Genomic DNA, 15144 nt, shown 5'->3' on the forward strand with positions numbered 1-15144 from the left:
CGAATTCACGAATTTAGGCGTGCGTTGATTGCGTTCAAGTAATAATTTTGAGCCTATTTATTTGTATTTAAGCAAAAGTTTGAATTATCTTCTCTTGTGAAAATCTTAAATGTTATTCAAATTTCGAAACACTAATAAAAAATTATATGTATCTATGTGTGGGATAGTTGAATGTTGTTAAAGTTTTAGACTTTTAAATGTTAAAAAGAAAAGTCAAAAAGCATGAGTCATGAAAATTTAACATAACAAAAAGAAAAATGTAACGAATTCTTTACCTAACTTATTTGACACGATTCATAAGTGAATAATTCAATCTCTATGATTTAATTTTGACTCATTTGCCCTATTTCATGGATTTTGTCAACTAAATAATCACTCGGATGAATCTACATCAGCATATTCGATTTATATCCAATTAAAATTTTATCCATTTTACTAATGATTGTTGCATTGTAATTTCTAATGAAATATTATACTGCAATCGAACCGATCTATTTCGTCTCTATTTAATAAAGCCGGTCATGCCAATAGAAAAAAATTGCTAAGTCACGACACTAGACAGTTGGCGGACGCCAATTTACTCCCCTAAAAGCATTAGACGGACGGACCATCCAATTAAAAGTGTCATCATTGTATTATGGACTAATTATTTGATTAGAACTTTTTATAGTCCTGGCGGTGCAGCGAACGCGCTGGGAACGAAACGGAAGGGGGGCGCAGTATTCCTCGAATACAAGTTAGGCGCCGAGATTGGCGCCATCGTCAAACGGAATCCGGAGATACCTGCAAGACTGCCACGTACGAGGGAGAATACCGTGTGCCTGCCTGCCCGCCCTTGGATTTTGTTCGGAAACTGCATGGTCTGGCCACGCTCTGCGTGGGCCCCACCGTGTCATTAGGCAACGCGACCGCAAGTTGGCAGAATAAAATACCATGGTCCATTGGTCCCTATTTTGAAAAAGCTCTTTTGCTCGTTTCCGTCTTTTGTCGACCGGCCTTTTCCCTTCAATCCGGCGATTAATCATAGTTTCTTCTTTTTCTTTCTTATTTTGACGGGGCACGTTCTTGCGTGGCTCAATCAACATTAGGACAGAGGCGATGCTGAGTTCCGGAGTATCCTGAGAAATATTGGATGGAATTGTTAGTCGGCGGGATACTTAATATAATATTAATTAAAGAAATTTTAGTTTCCAAAGTATGGACCTTTTCTCCAACCATGCAAGCAATCGATAAATACCTCAGGGCATTCGCATAATCTATGTTAGATCTTAAAATTAGGTAAAGAAAGAAATGTTCGGAAAATGTATCATATAATTCAAGAAGTAAATACGAGAGGTACTAGAAGGCTCGTACAAGTCATTTAGTTTGCAAACTTTTCCATGCATGTGCCGTATGCGTACTATTTGTAATTAATACTTTAAAAATTAAAAGTATGTCTCATTTGTACATAATGTTTTTCTTATTTTGAATGTTCTCTAGAATAATCGGTTACCTCATTTTTGTGCGAATTATTTGAATAAGAATGAGACGATGATTATTCTATCATAGAATATTAGAATTTGACACTTGCTAAACTTGACTTTTCTGGTTAGCAACTCCATCATTGAAGAATTCAATTCGGCATGAAGAATATGCCATCACTACCACGCTGAGGGTGTGGTTAAGCGTTAGGCCTTTCGGTTCAAGATGGAGATTTTTCCTCCGAACGTAGAATGCAATAGTAGCCGCTGTTGTATACCGTCCCTCTCTAGGATCGATGCGTACTTTCAAAGAAAAATCAGCAACGTCCAAAGGTGCCTTTTCTACCAATGCCTATTGCCTACGTTCATGTCCCGTTTTGCATGTCTCGTCATACAAAAAAAATTATTAAAATCAGGCATGAAACATTTTAGCATAAATATAAAATTATTTTATCGGATGGAATTTATTTCTGTGGGATACGTAAAAAAAAATTATTTTTGAAGTACCGACTCTTTGCCAATGACACAATTAATCAGTAATATCTCAAGATACTTGCATAACTCGTAGATCGAAAATTAAGTTGAAGAGGAAAATTTTGAGAAACCATACCGTAGAATTTAAGAAATGAGCATGGGAAATACTAAAAGTTTCGTATGAGTCATTGTAGCTTGCAATTTTTCATGTATCCGTTGTATTTGTACTATACGTATTCGTACTATTACTATGACCATAGAATATCAAGATTTGACACTTGCTGAACTTGACTTTTCCGGTTAGCAACTCTTTAAAGAATTCAATTCGGTATGGAGGTATGCCATCACCACCACGTTGCGTTACGGTCAAGCTTTAGGCCTTCTGGTTCAAGATGAAAAGATTTTTCCTCCAGATGTTGACTGCGATAGCAGCCGCCATTGTATACCATCGCTTTCTAGGACCGATGCATGCTTTCAAAGAAAAATCAGCTACGGGGAAGGTTCTCTTTTTTATCAATGCCTATGCGTTTACGTCCCGTTTTGCATGTCTTATCATACAAAAAAATTATTGAAATTGAGCATGAAACATTTTAGTATAGATATTATATTATTTGGCGTATTGTTAGTTGCAGAAGGTACACATAAAAGGGATTATCAAAGTATAAAGTAACTCATCAGTATAAAAACAGAATCACAATCACAACACTTGTACAATATTAGACTCTCTCTGAAATGTAGAGTGACAATAAAAGTTTCTTTCTACTAATTAAAGTAGGAACAACTTTGGATTATGTTATCATAATAAAAGTGCAAAAAAAAATCCTTAAGTACAATTAGATAGTAAAATAACAAAGAGAAAGGATAAGGATAAGATCTCATAAATTAGTACCTAATGCGATTTTTGCTACTCTATCTAGAAATACAAAAACTTTTCTTGCATTGGGAGAGGTCCACGCTAGCAAAATAGAATCGTAAGAGGCACGCTCAATAGATAATATTTAATATAAATATGAACTTTTATCATTTAATCTGGCGATGTCACTTTCTTTTCTTTTTTTTTTTGAGCAACTGGCGATGTCACTTTCAAAGTCTCTGGAAGTGGGTAAGACTAAGCACCTCTCTTTATTAAAAATAACACCAAGAAAAAGCAGGATAATATTTAGAAATTGAAAACGACTCCTTCGGAAGTTGGGCAGGCAAACGACCAATCCGGTTGGACAGCTCACCAATCAAAACCTGCACGACCCGCCGTTCTCGATAGTGACTTTTCCGTTTGTTCGAAGTGGAGATCAATTCCTGTGGTCCATTCCGAGGGTAGGGGCACATTGTAAATCACGAACCAGTGAGCGGATGAGCGCCACGTGCTGCCAGGTGTCGAGACGTTGGTTCGCGCCATCTCCTGACTCTTCTTCGTAGCCCGTGCCCAGGTTGTCGTTTTTCGGAAAAGCTTGTCGGTTCCTCCGTCGTTTTTTCTTCCAACTGCCTCCTTTGATTTTATCTTCTGTAATTATTGACACGTTAGCAATCAATTAATTGAGAAATAAAGGGCGTCAAGTAAAAGTTCCACGCCGGAAGTCCATACGAAACAGAACGGTTTAACTATCTTATTAAATCCAAACTTTAAAATTAACGTTGATATAAATACCATATTAATAAATTCGACTTGGAATATTCTTTTGATAATTTCATCGACATAAAAAATATCCAACTTTAATTGCTCTACCTCTACAGTGTTTATCTATATGATCATATTCTGTCGAATTTTGCATGGAACAAACATTGAAGTCAAAATGAAAAATTATTCTTTTGAAAGGATAAAACTTTTTCATCTTATACATAATCAATATATTTTTAAAACAAATCTAATTTCTCGATACAGATAGGGTTTAATTGATAGTTGATAAGACTCTTTTGTATTGCAGGTCAAAAGAGCCCGGAAAAATAGTCGGTCTTCACGCGGGTCCCGCCCCATACGTTCACCAATTTTTGAAGTCTTTCGTGCCGCCCTCTCCCTCGCGTCGGCTGCTGGCTTGAAGATACATCAGAGGATGGCGTTCATGTCTGTCTATTGGGCCATGCTTTTACGTGTTGTGTTGGCCCATTGCGGACGTAACATTAACGCTTGGAAAACACCAGGACAATTTTAAAGATTTTATATTATCAAATGATATCGAATTTAATATAACTAGGGATTTTATTTTATGATCTCGCTTATTCTCCCTTCTAAAAAGTATCCTCTATAAAATAATGAGGAAGAATTAGCAGAGCCGCTCACCACCTTGGACACCCACTTCCGCCACAAAAAAATAATTAAACTCATTTGTTCCTCCGCTTGAAAGATTACTATCATTTTCTTTCTTCAATCTACTTCACATATTCCTCGCGCACACGAGTAGCTCTCGCTCAACGGTAATACCATTTTACTTGTTAAAAATTCAATAAAAATTTGACCACATCACCTAATAAACTCGGCAATATTTATTTAAGCATTATGAAAAATTATCAGGGGGTGTTCCTTGAGAGCTTATTAAATCTTAATAAATTTGCTTTGGAAATCCAAATTAGAAGATTCGAAGCAAGCACTTTATTGAAACATGCAATCCTCCCGTCTTCAAAGTGTCATATTAAATTTTTAATTAAGTAATGTCGCAGGGTATTTGTCAATAGGACCTTCATACTATCTAGAGTGATTCTATGGCAAAGAGAGGGCTACTTAAAAGGAAAAACAAAAACGAGACCACAACCACGCAGGGAAAAAATGAAAGGGAATTCTGTTGTTAAAATGGCGCAAAATCGGCTTCGAGTAGGAAACGGACGAAAGGGTCCAGACACACTGTCGTTTTCATGTGCACGAGGGCGGGTGTGATAGGTATCAGAAGTCATGATGTTGACAAACGAAAGTTATGTTCTATTTCGAATGGTTCAGACATATCTAGCGAAATGTGCAAAACATCTCATCAAATTATACAATGATCAAATATATGTGGGCATGCGCCCTGCGCATGTATGTATTGTACAGTCATGAAACGAGTGTAATTTGTGCCTTTTACATCAAAGTTTTGATTTGTGATACGGGTTTGCCGACTTAAAGGATTTTTTGCACATTATCAACTTAAGTTATTTCATGTTTCTCAAGAAAGAGGGACAAATATTTCCGTGTATGCATAATTGATTATTGCCGATTATTACTGAAGATGCATAGGCGTCATCTCTCAGATTCAAACCGGTTGTGAAGTGGAAATGAATTTTATAGCTGATGTTTGGTACAAAAATCCTTTTTTTTTTCAAAGACGTAGTTGAGGTACATAGGCTAATTACTTGGAGTATGTAAACAAAGCATTTTCACCATTTAGGGAGCTTATTACGACAACCTTAATGGGAAAGATTAACTTGAGCTAACTTGATCGATCAAATTAAGTGATCACGTAGATTATTTTTCCTCTATCAACTTGTAATTTCCGATAATTCTGATTTCTTTTCATGATAAGTGAGACGATATGTGAAATATGAAAGGGACTCAAAATACAATAATGTGATATAATACGGCCGACCGATGTATAGATGGGATTTAATATGTTTTCATGTTCATTGAATCACGTAGCTTTCTAAATAAAAACCTATACGTTGTGTAATTGCCGACGGTTCATTATGCAAATCACAAATACATGCCGTGAATAAGAAGCTCGTCGGAACTGATCTTTCATTTTCTTTTCTTTTTCTCTTTTTTAGGTTCTTACCTCTTACTTTTTGCCGAAGTTATTTTTTTTCTCCGTATTTGGATTGGTTGGGAACCAAAACATGGGGAGCACGCTGAATTGAGGAGCAGCCTATTGTTTTAGAACCGCGAAACCTCTGTTTGAGCCCATGGAATTCAAATGGTATTTCAGGCGGCGAGTCGTCCCTTCAGGCTGATGCTTCCCCCACGAATATGTAGGGCCCCTTTGGTTAAGCATTAAAGGCAAATGCATTTGATCGGTTTTTGGCTCAACTTTCAAAAAATACAATTATATATCCTAATGGCTCCAAGAACCTTTAATCTAAAGTAGATTTAGAGATCTTTTGCGAAGTTACATTATCGGAATATAAGTCTTTGCCACTCATTTACTATTCATCTTCTCCTAAAACCACCGAACAGAAAAGCTGATTAAAGGCTGATGATCACCAATCAAGGAGTTGTGCACGTCGGTGACCATTGGCTTGGGGGTGCCCGACCCTAGCGACCACCACTTAATCTCGGGCAATGTCAATGACCAATGGCCTAAATGGCACAACCTAGGCAACGCCTGAGGTCCCGCGACCTCACCTGACGGTTGCTTGGGTTGCAGTGAGGCAAGCGATGCTTGGGTTGCACAACCTTATGTGTCGTCGCCTAAGTTCACACAATCCGGTGTCGCCACCTGAGGTCATGCCACCTTAGACAGACCTTATGTGAGATTTTTACCACATAATTAATTTTAGGATAATATTTTTCAAAACATTTTGTGAAACAAACAAAAACTAAAATGATAGGTTATTTTGAAAATTTCTATCAATATAAATTTTAGCTTTCAAGAATATGTAATTAACAATTATATTGCATCTTTTTTTTTTTTGATTGAAAGGTTGCATTTGTAAGTATTTTCTTCGAATTAGTTTTCTTAATTTTCATGTGTTTAAATTGCTAAGAATGATTAGTTTATGCAAAAACATTTGTCGGTCATGAAAACATATTTAAAGTTAGGAAAATGAATTTCTTAATCCGAAAAACAAAACATTTTCTTGAAAAATGATTTTTCGAAAAACATTTTCTTGAAAAATGATTTTTCGAAAAACATTTTCTTTTATTGTGAATTTTTCCCTGAAATAAACATGCACTTAATCTATCACCATTAGCGCCACAAAAAGACTTTCGTTTGTTTTCTCACAGTGAAAGGTTGGGAATTGGGAGTAATCCTTCTTGAATGCAATTTGATCGATTTGTCCGGCGACAATTCTTTTGCGCATGTTTTTCAAAATGAAAACAATATTTGAAAGACACCGAAGATAATAAAAAGATAATTTCAAAGTGTTTTAATGACAATGAGAGAAAAAAAAATTAGTGTGGTAAATATCTCACGTCTCACACGTCACGACATGTTGAGCTGACCTTGCCTGCAAAGCAAGGAACAAACCGTCTACTAAAGGGTGTTTTGGTAACATTTCTATTTAAAAATTGTTTATGGGAACAGAAATAGAAAAAAATATTTCTGCTTCAAAAAACAATTTTTGAACAAAAAAATGCGTTTGGTAAATCTGTTCCAGAAATATAAAAATAATAGAAATACGTTTGGTAAATTTATATAATTTTTTTATTTTTTTCTTATTTTCTTTCTTATTTTTCTTATTTTCTTATTTATTTTCATTTTTTTTCTTTTTCTTTTTTGGCCGTTCTTGCCTTGGCCATGGCTGGCGACCGGTCGATGAGGGCTGGCGGCCTCGCCCAGCCACGACGAGGCTCGCCGGCCACTAGGCGAGCTCGGCCTCGCCGGATTTGGGCGAGATCGAGCTTGCCTAGCCCGGCGCAAGGTCGGCCTCACTAGGGGCTAGTGGGACCGGCGACACTCTAGTGAGGTCGCCGACCCTCGATGGTGTCGCCGCCCCTCGATGGCTGGTCGTCGACCATGGTCGAGGCCGGCGACCGGCTAAAGAAAAAGAAAGAAAAAAAAAGAAGAAGAAAAAGAGAAAGAAAATGGAAGAGAGAAAAAATGTTCCTAAATTTTGTTCAAAAAACAAGAAACAATTTTTTTTTTTGTTTTTTGTTTCTGTTCCAGATATGTTTATGGAACAAAAAATAATTTTGGAACAAAAACGCAAACAAATGCGTTTTTGTTGCTTTTTGTTCCCAGAAAAAAAAAAGAAAAAAATTGTTTAAAAACAGAAAAAGAAATCAAAACAAACAAGACCTAAGGGTGCGTTTGGTAACATTTCGTTTAAAATTGTTTAAAGGGAACGAAAATAGAAAAAAATATTTCGCTTCGGAAATAATTTTGAACAAAAACGCATTTGGTAAATCTGCTCTAGAAATATAAAAAGAATAGAAACGCTTTTGGTAAATTTGTATAATTTTTTTATTTCTTTTAATTTTTTAATATTTTCAATATTTTTTTTCTATTTTCTTTCTTATTTTTCTTATTTATTTTTAAATTTTATAATTTTTCTTTTTTTCTTCTTTTGGCTCTGTCGCCGGCCTCGGCCATGGCCAAGGACCCCGATGAGGGCCGACGCCTCGCCTGCGGCCAATGGCGAGGCTCGGCCGCCGGATCCGGGCGAGATCGAGCTTGCCCAGCTTGGCGCAAGGTCGGCCTCACCGGGGCCGGCGACGCTGGCCTCGCCGGGCGGCGACGCGCCTGGGGCCGATGCTCTGGCGAGGTTGCCGCCCTCGACTGGCCCGACCAAAGAAAAAGAAGAAAGAAAAAGAAGAAGAAAAGAAGAAAAGAGAGAAGAAAATGGAAGAGAGAGAAAAATGTTCATAAATTTTGTTCCGTAAATAAGAAATAATTTTTTTTATCTTGTTTTGTTCGAGATGTGTTTTAAACAAAAAATAGATTTGAAACAAAAACGCAAACAAATGCGTTTTTGTTCCCAAGAACAAAAAAACTGTTTTTAAACAAAAAAAAAGAAGTGAAAACAAATAGGCCCTAAGATGCTACATGCACTAGCTTAGATCGCTCATCATTTGATCATCCTCGCTCCGATTTGTACGTATATTACCATGGACGAGAGCGGGCAAAGAATTATACCCAAGTTACGTAAATTTTCTTGTGCCATTCACATGAGTCGATATGCAAGTTGAGGATATCGATTTCATTTACTCTTAATTTATCCGAACTGATATAGCGTGCAATAATTTCTGCAAATAAATTAATTGGCAAAAATAAAATCTATTAAAAAGGGGTAGAAGTGACGGGAGAACTCACTCACCATTACCAACAAAATTTCATAATGAGCAAATTGCTAGGTGCAATTGTCCTCTCTTTCTTTTCAAGAAAAGATGTTGATGTTAGTCCATTCCGATTGAACAACAACTACCGCCTTCAAATATTAATGCGCATACACAATTCCGGTGCAAGACTGAGCCCCGCACATTGGAATGTGGGCCCTTAACATTCCCAATATGACACCACACGTCGGAAACAGAGCTCACGAGACTTGAGTATCGAAAACGCTTTCTCTTTGGTAAAAGAAATTTTGTGTATGTCTACCAAATTACTTCGTTTATTTTTCTGGGGCCTTTAATAAAAAACGCTTTTGCCATTGTAAAAATAAACAAACACGTTTGGTAAATTTGTATAATTTTTTTTATTTCTTTTATTTTTTCTATTTTTCTATTTTTCTTTTTTCTTTTCCTTTTCCTTTTTTTCTTCTTTTGGTGGCCGCGACCGCGGCTCTCGCCTTGGGCCGGGCGAGCTTTCCTTTAGGCGGTTAAACTCGAACTCAAATTTTGTGTTTCTCTCCGACCAAAAAAAAAAAAAAAAAAAAGAAAAAATGTTTACAAACAGAAAAAGAAACATAAACAAACAGGCCGTTTTCAATTTCCTTTTAGGCAGTTAAACAACTCACTCCGACCAAAAAAAAAAAAACTCGTGCTCCTCGCAGCACCACCGCTCTCTCTCTCTCTACAACTACCAGACCTGATCATCCATTGCCTTCCCCAATGTCATCCCAAATCTGGAAACCCTCGCCCGATCGCTACAACGGCGAAACCTAGAAAGCGCGAACAATCTCCCCGCGAGTCTCTTCTCGTCGCCGTCGAGAACGTCCGGCGACGCCGAATCCGGCGTCCTCGTCGGCCTCTTCGACCGTATGCAGAACAGCACGTCCGCCGCTCGGAAACGCTCCGAGCGTCGCTAGTTCGCTCGGCAACGTTCGCATGGCCACGGACTACTTCAGCGCCGTTCGCTCGAACCTCCCCTCTTTCGATCGCGGACGCGGCGCGTACGGCCTCAAGGAGTCCGTCCTCGCCACCTCCCCCGTCGAGCGCTCTTGGCAAATGCCGCGACTCCGAGGATGCTATCCGCCGCTTCAATAGGTGCCTCCGGAGGCCACAAGTCCAGTGCCAATGCGGGCGATTTCGCGCTTCTCGCTGCTGAGGTAAAGCGTTTTGGACTCATCAGAGACGGTTTGATCGCTCGATGCTTTTGCTTCTGCTGCTGTTGCTATATAGGGGTTAGGCCGTCATACGAGAGTTAATACCTCTCCTTATAATCGCGTCGTGGTCTGAAATGATGTCGGTGTGTTAACCACTACTCTAGTAATCCTGTCTTAACCAGGTTCTGAGTTGTCGAAGATAGAGTACACATACCTCATGAGAAACGTTAAATATAATCTCCCACTGGTTTTGTAAGTGGGAGAGTATTCACTTGGTGTTTCAACTTGCTTGAGATTCATTAATCCTCTTTTTTTTCTTTTCGCCTTGTCATATGATACTTCCTATAAAGGTGATCATGCTTTTGCATACAGGTACTGAAGTGGCAGAGTTTTTGCATATTCCGTCAATTGTTCTAGATTTAATTCTCTTGTGTTTTCTGGCAGTGTCATTTGCATGGAAATGGTTATGTGAGGTCGACCTCATTTTCGGAATAGGTGGTGTAGCGCAGGCAAGGAATGGCATCTGGGGCCCTAGCCATAGGGAACTAAACAACTTGCATTTTGCTCGACTGTTTGGCATCAAGTGAGAACAGGCAGGCTACTCTCTCATTGTTGTTCCCTGTGAAGATCATACTCTCAAGTTGCTCAATTTTATTCCACAGTACATAGATTTTTGTCACTTTTATTTTCGATTTAAATGTCTGTTCAAGGCATAAAGTTCCTAATCCTCATTTAGGTGATTTACATTTTCTATATATATTTGATTTCATGCTTTTGGTGCTCTATTTTGATATTTGCACTTGCGTGCCGATTCTTTCTAAAGATTTCTGAACAGGGCATAAAGACTTATGTTCTTTCCACTTTTATAAAGAAAACGAATGCATAGGAGTGAAGAGGATTTTCCTGATAATTCTTAAAGGGGTTGCCTTTTGACTCAATTTTTGTTAGAATTTTTGCATTTTACATACTAATTGTTATATATTATATTTCTCTGTATATTTGGACATTGACATCAGTGAAAAGAACATATTCCATGAATTTCATCTAGTTGCTGAGGATTTGTTCAATGTTGCTTGAGATATGATCTTTGTAGGCGAGAAGCTTAGGGATTGTGGCCCATGGCATAAGCGACAGGTTTTTTTTTGGGTCTGAAAATGCGACAGGTTTGCTGCTTAAAAATCTTCACAAGAAGAAAATTCATTTTTCCTTGTGTTAGTTGAATGTGCATCTAAAAAAAATGGTAGAGAGTTGTGAATTCCTGCTGCTATGTTATATATGGAAAAGAACTCCAAATATTGGATTTTGGATATCTTGTTTCGCATAGAACTTCTTCAGTAAAGATTAATATACCACCGGGCATCGTAGATTTAGCAAGAACCATGAACGCTGTCATATATCCCTTTTAGGAATTTGGATATATAGTTTAAAAAAAAAAAATCATTATTTGTGTCTAGTTTGGATGGGAATTGACAAACTTCGTGGATAAGAGAATCGCAAACAATTTACTGCAAAAGATTTGCTTGTTACTAATATAGTCTAGCCTCTTTAATTTTGGGAGGAATATCTTGGAAAGGTGCTGGTTAAGGTCATTTTGGTTGCTTGAAGAGATAGAGTAAGTGGGCATTGCTCTGACACCTTGGTATGAAATGGAGCACTTCTATATCCTGGTTGGGGCATCTTCTTGTCTTCTGTTATTTTCACCCATTGAGATGGAATGTCCTTAAGAGGACATTGCTTACCACATTATGTGACTTAGAGCTATCGGTTGTAGGTTCTGTCTTGAGATTCAAGGATTAAGAGGGAAGAAGGGAAGGAGCCTTACATGTTCCCCTTTTATATCTGTTATGGTCCAGATATTATTAGACAAAGCCAATGATACCCCTAAAATTACAAACTTTAGTCATCATGCAACATATAAAGGTTAACCTACAAGAAGTGCTGCTTAAAATCCAGCATATTGTGGTTAAAATATAACAAGAACTACTTAAACTTACAATCTATTCGACTCAGCCTAAAAGCTTTCTTAACACCTAATGCCTGTATCTTTTTCAATCACGTTACCATTATTAGTGAGCGTTAGCCGACCATTGAATGGGACTATTGGTTTTCCTGTAACAGATGTCAAGCTGCGTTTATTGGGATCATCATCAAACTGTTATTTTCCCTCTAGCCCAAATTGTTATCATCTCCTTCTGTTTGGCTTTCGGGGGAGCTTTGTTGGTCTCTTGTTGCTCATAAAATGTAGAGTTGAGAGGTTTTTTAAACAAACGATTGAGAACAGGTGAGGATACCTTCTTTCAGCTGTCTTCTCCTGTAAGTTTAGGGTTCGAATAAGGCTTCCCTTTAATCGCTCATGCTTGTGGTATTTTAAATCGATGCTTACTTGTCTCTGGTAGTGTGTAGATTTTTTAGCGCTAACCACCGGTAGATAAAAATTTCAGTTCAGTTTCACAGAAGATCTTGTTCTGGCTTTCTTCTTAATGAAGCCTGAAAAGGAGCATTTGTAGTATCTTTGTGGGGACCAAGTTCCTGGCTTTCTTCTCAAAAAAGCCTGGTCACGCTCATTATAGGCTTTAGTAAGTGAGGATCTAGAAAAATCAAATGAAGCATTAGCTGAGTGGGATAGGAAAAGATTGCAATTGGCTATCTGTAGAGGTTTAGAAGAACTAGACACTGTAGCCTGGCTCCTATGAGATGCTTTCTTTTGAGTCACTTTATTAAGTGAAGGGATCCGTCTGTTTTGTTTTGTAGGTTTTTGAAGATGAGTATATCGATCCACTTAAACTTTAATATGACAGAGGGCATGCTATAAAACTCTGAACTGTATATTTTAAAAATTGAATATTTTCTATTTATCAGAAATATACAAGATTTGAGAATAAAGAAAAGATAAGCTACACTAAACAACTTTCTTACCAAAAAAAAAAAAAAAAAAAAACTACACTAAACAACAGTTGAAGCTAGTAAAACTACACTAAACAACAGTTGAAGCTAGTGCATGTGTCCAAAAATGCTTTAAAATAGCAAAATCATGGGAATAGAATTTGATCCTGAACGATCTTCTCTTCCATTCTTTCCAAATGTACCGCATAAGGTACAAGGATTTCATGCGATCTCACTATCTTCTGACTTTAATTCATAAGATTTTCCCCTTAATGCATAAGATCTCATGCGTTTCTGCTAATATAAGCGCTTCTGGAGTTTAGAGATGGAGGAATTGTCTCGAAAGATTTGGTTCCAAATGGGATCCAGGTGATTAAATTGGAAAGTGGTTACAGCTGGAGCCCGAGAATATTTATGCCAGTACAGATTTAAATGTTCTTATTATAGTTTGTTTGGGTGAAAATCGTTCCTGTTTGTAGCGTCACATCCTATTATGTGAATCATAGCCTGATAGGAGGATACTATGGATCTGTGGCTTTAGCCACACTTGCTGTTTGCCTGTTCTTATTTGTTTTGATCTTTGTGCAGTTTCCATAAAGATGGGGTCTAAGATCTACGCGAATTGACGAGTTCGATGGGATAAGGCTTCGCATGAGTGCCTTGATGTCCAATGTAAGAGATATTGGTGATTTGAAGCCTTTTTAGGTTGCAACATAATCTCATATGCTGACGTGTCTTATTTCTTCCTATCCACTTTCATATCTGATATTAAATCCTCAACGAAGGAGAAAGATTGGGTTGAATTTGCTTTTCTCTCCCCTTGGGTTTTGCAGCTTTTGTGGAACTAGTACCCATTCAAGCAATGGTACTACACATGATGGACTGGAGTACAAAGCGTCAGCTGGCAAGTGGGCAAAAAGATCTGATCTTCTGATAAAGGAAAGGGAGAGAAAAGGAACTCGAACCTTGTCCCTTTAAAGCGGAGCTCTAAGGATGTTACCGCAGAGCTGCTTAGAATTCTTTCACCAGCGTAATTTATTGGAGTCTATGTAATTTATATGATAGATGAGCTCTTCATCCTTCACCAATGTGTCTTTTTCGTGTTTAATTTTTCTTTTATAGTTTCCTTACCTAGGTTTGTTTTTTGAGCAGATTTACTGTCCCTTAAAAGAAAAAGTTGTTAGATCGTCCCTGCCTGGGTTTATGCTTTATACATGTGCTGAGATGTGGAAGTGATATGGGCCCATGCTTTAGGCCTTGATGGTCTGGACTGGCACAGCGCTGGGCATTGGATAGTAGCACCCGGCTATAGGCCCGGGTTGGGTTGTTTTTAGGTCCGAGTGAGGATGGACCATCAGTTTGCGCTTAGTGGACCTGGTACAGAGCATTTTGGACCTACATCGGGTATAATGGGCCTTCTTCGGCCCATTCGATTGTTCTAGGCCCAGTTAATTTGGTCTAAGTGGGCCTACGGTGCCTTCTTCCTGCCTGAGCAACTCTTTTTCAAGCCTAGGACGTCTGGGCCTGACTTTTGTCGCAGCCCCAACCTGCCTATGAGCCCAATATGGCTTGGGTCTTAGAAAATGGGCCAATGCGGGCTGGGCCTGAACTTGCAGTGGGCCTACTTTTGGGCCTGATAGGGGTGGGCCAGAATTACTTATTGGGCCTAAGATAATGGGCCAATCCGTCCTTGAATCTAACCTGGCTGGGCCTGAACTATTTCGCTGGACCTAGAATTTTGGCCCAATACTACTGGGCAATTACCGTCGGCCAGTTATTTTATCTAATGGGTCTATATTTGGGCTCGCCAAGGGTAGGCCAGAATACTGAGATTGAGCCTTATGACATGGGCTTCGCCAATACGGGTTGAGCCCAATTCATGCTGGGCCAGATTTAGTCTGGCCAAACGAATGTGGCCTGGACCAAATTTTGTGTTTGTGGGTTAGAATTGGGCCCAATAAGGAATGGGCCTTAGTGTAGGCCTCGAATTCCCTGTTGGCCTGGAGTTTGGGCCCAAACGGGTCAAATATGGGTTGGTCCTAAATTTGGGCCCAATACGGGCTGGTCCATGGGCTAAATTTGGGCCCAATATCTGTTGGGCCGGAATTCTAGTTTGGGCCCAAAGAAACATAGCCTGGACTGAATTTTGCGTTTATGGGCTTAGAATGGACCCAATACGAGATGGGCCTAACTATTCTATTGGGCCTCAGTGTAGGCCCAT

The 15144-nt window shown here is 38.6% G+C and overlaps 1 long non-coding RNA gene across 1 annotated transcript; it reads left to right on the plus strand.

The window, feature by feature from the left end:
* The first annotated feature begins 9531 nt into the window (after window positions 1-9531).
* Window positions 9532-14134, plus strand: LOC104423201. The gene is made up of 4 exons (XR_001981912.2): window positions 9532-10043; window positions 10485-10623; window positions 13512-13595; window positions 13757-14134. It is a non-coding gene; the product is annotated as an uncharacterized LOC104423201 (long non-coding RNA).
* Window positions 14135-15144: the final 1010 nt, after the last annotated feature.

Source organism: Eucalyptus grandis, chromosome 10 (assembly GCF_016545825.1).
Source record: "Eucalyptus grandis isolate ANBG69807.140 chromosome 10, ASM1654582v1, whole genome shotgun sequence".
NCBI classification, from domain to species: Eukaryota; Viridiplantae; Streptophyta; class Magnoliopsida; order Myrtales; family Myrtaceae; genus Eucalyptus; species Eucalyptus grandis.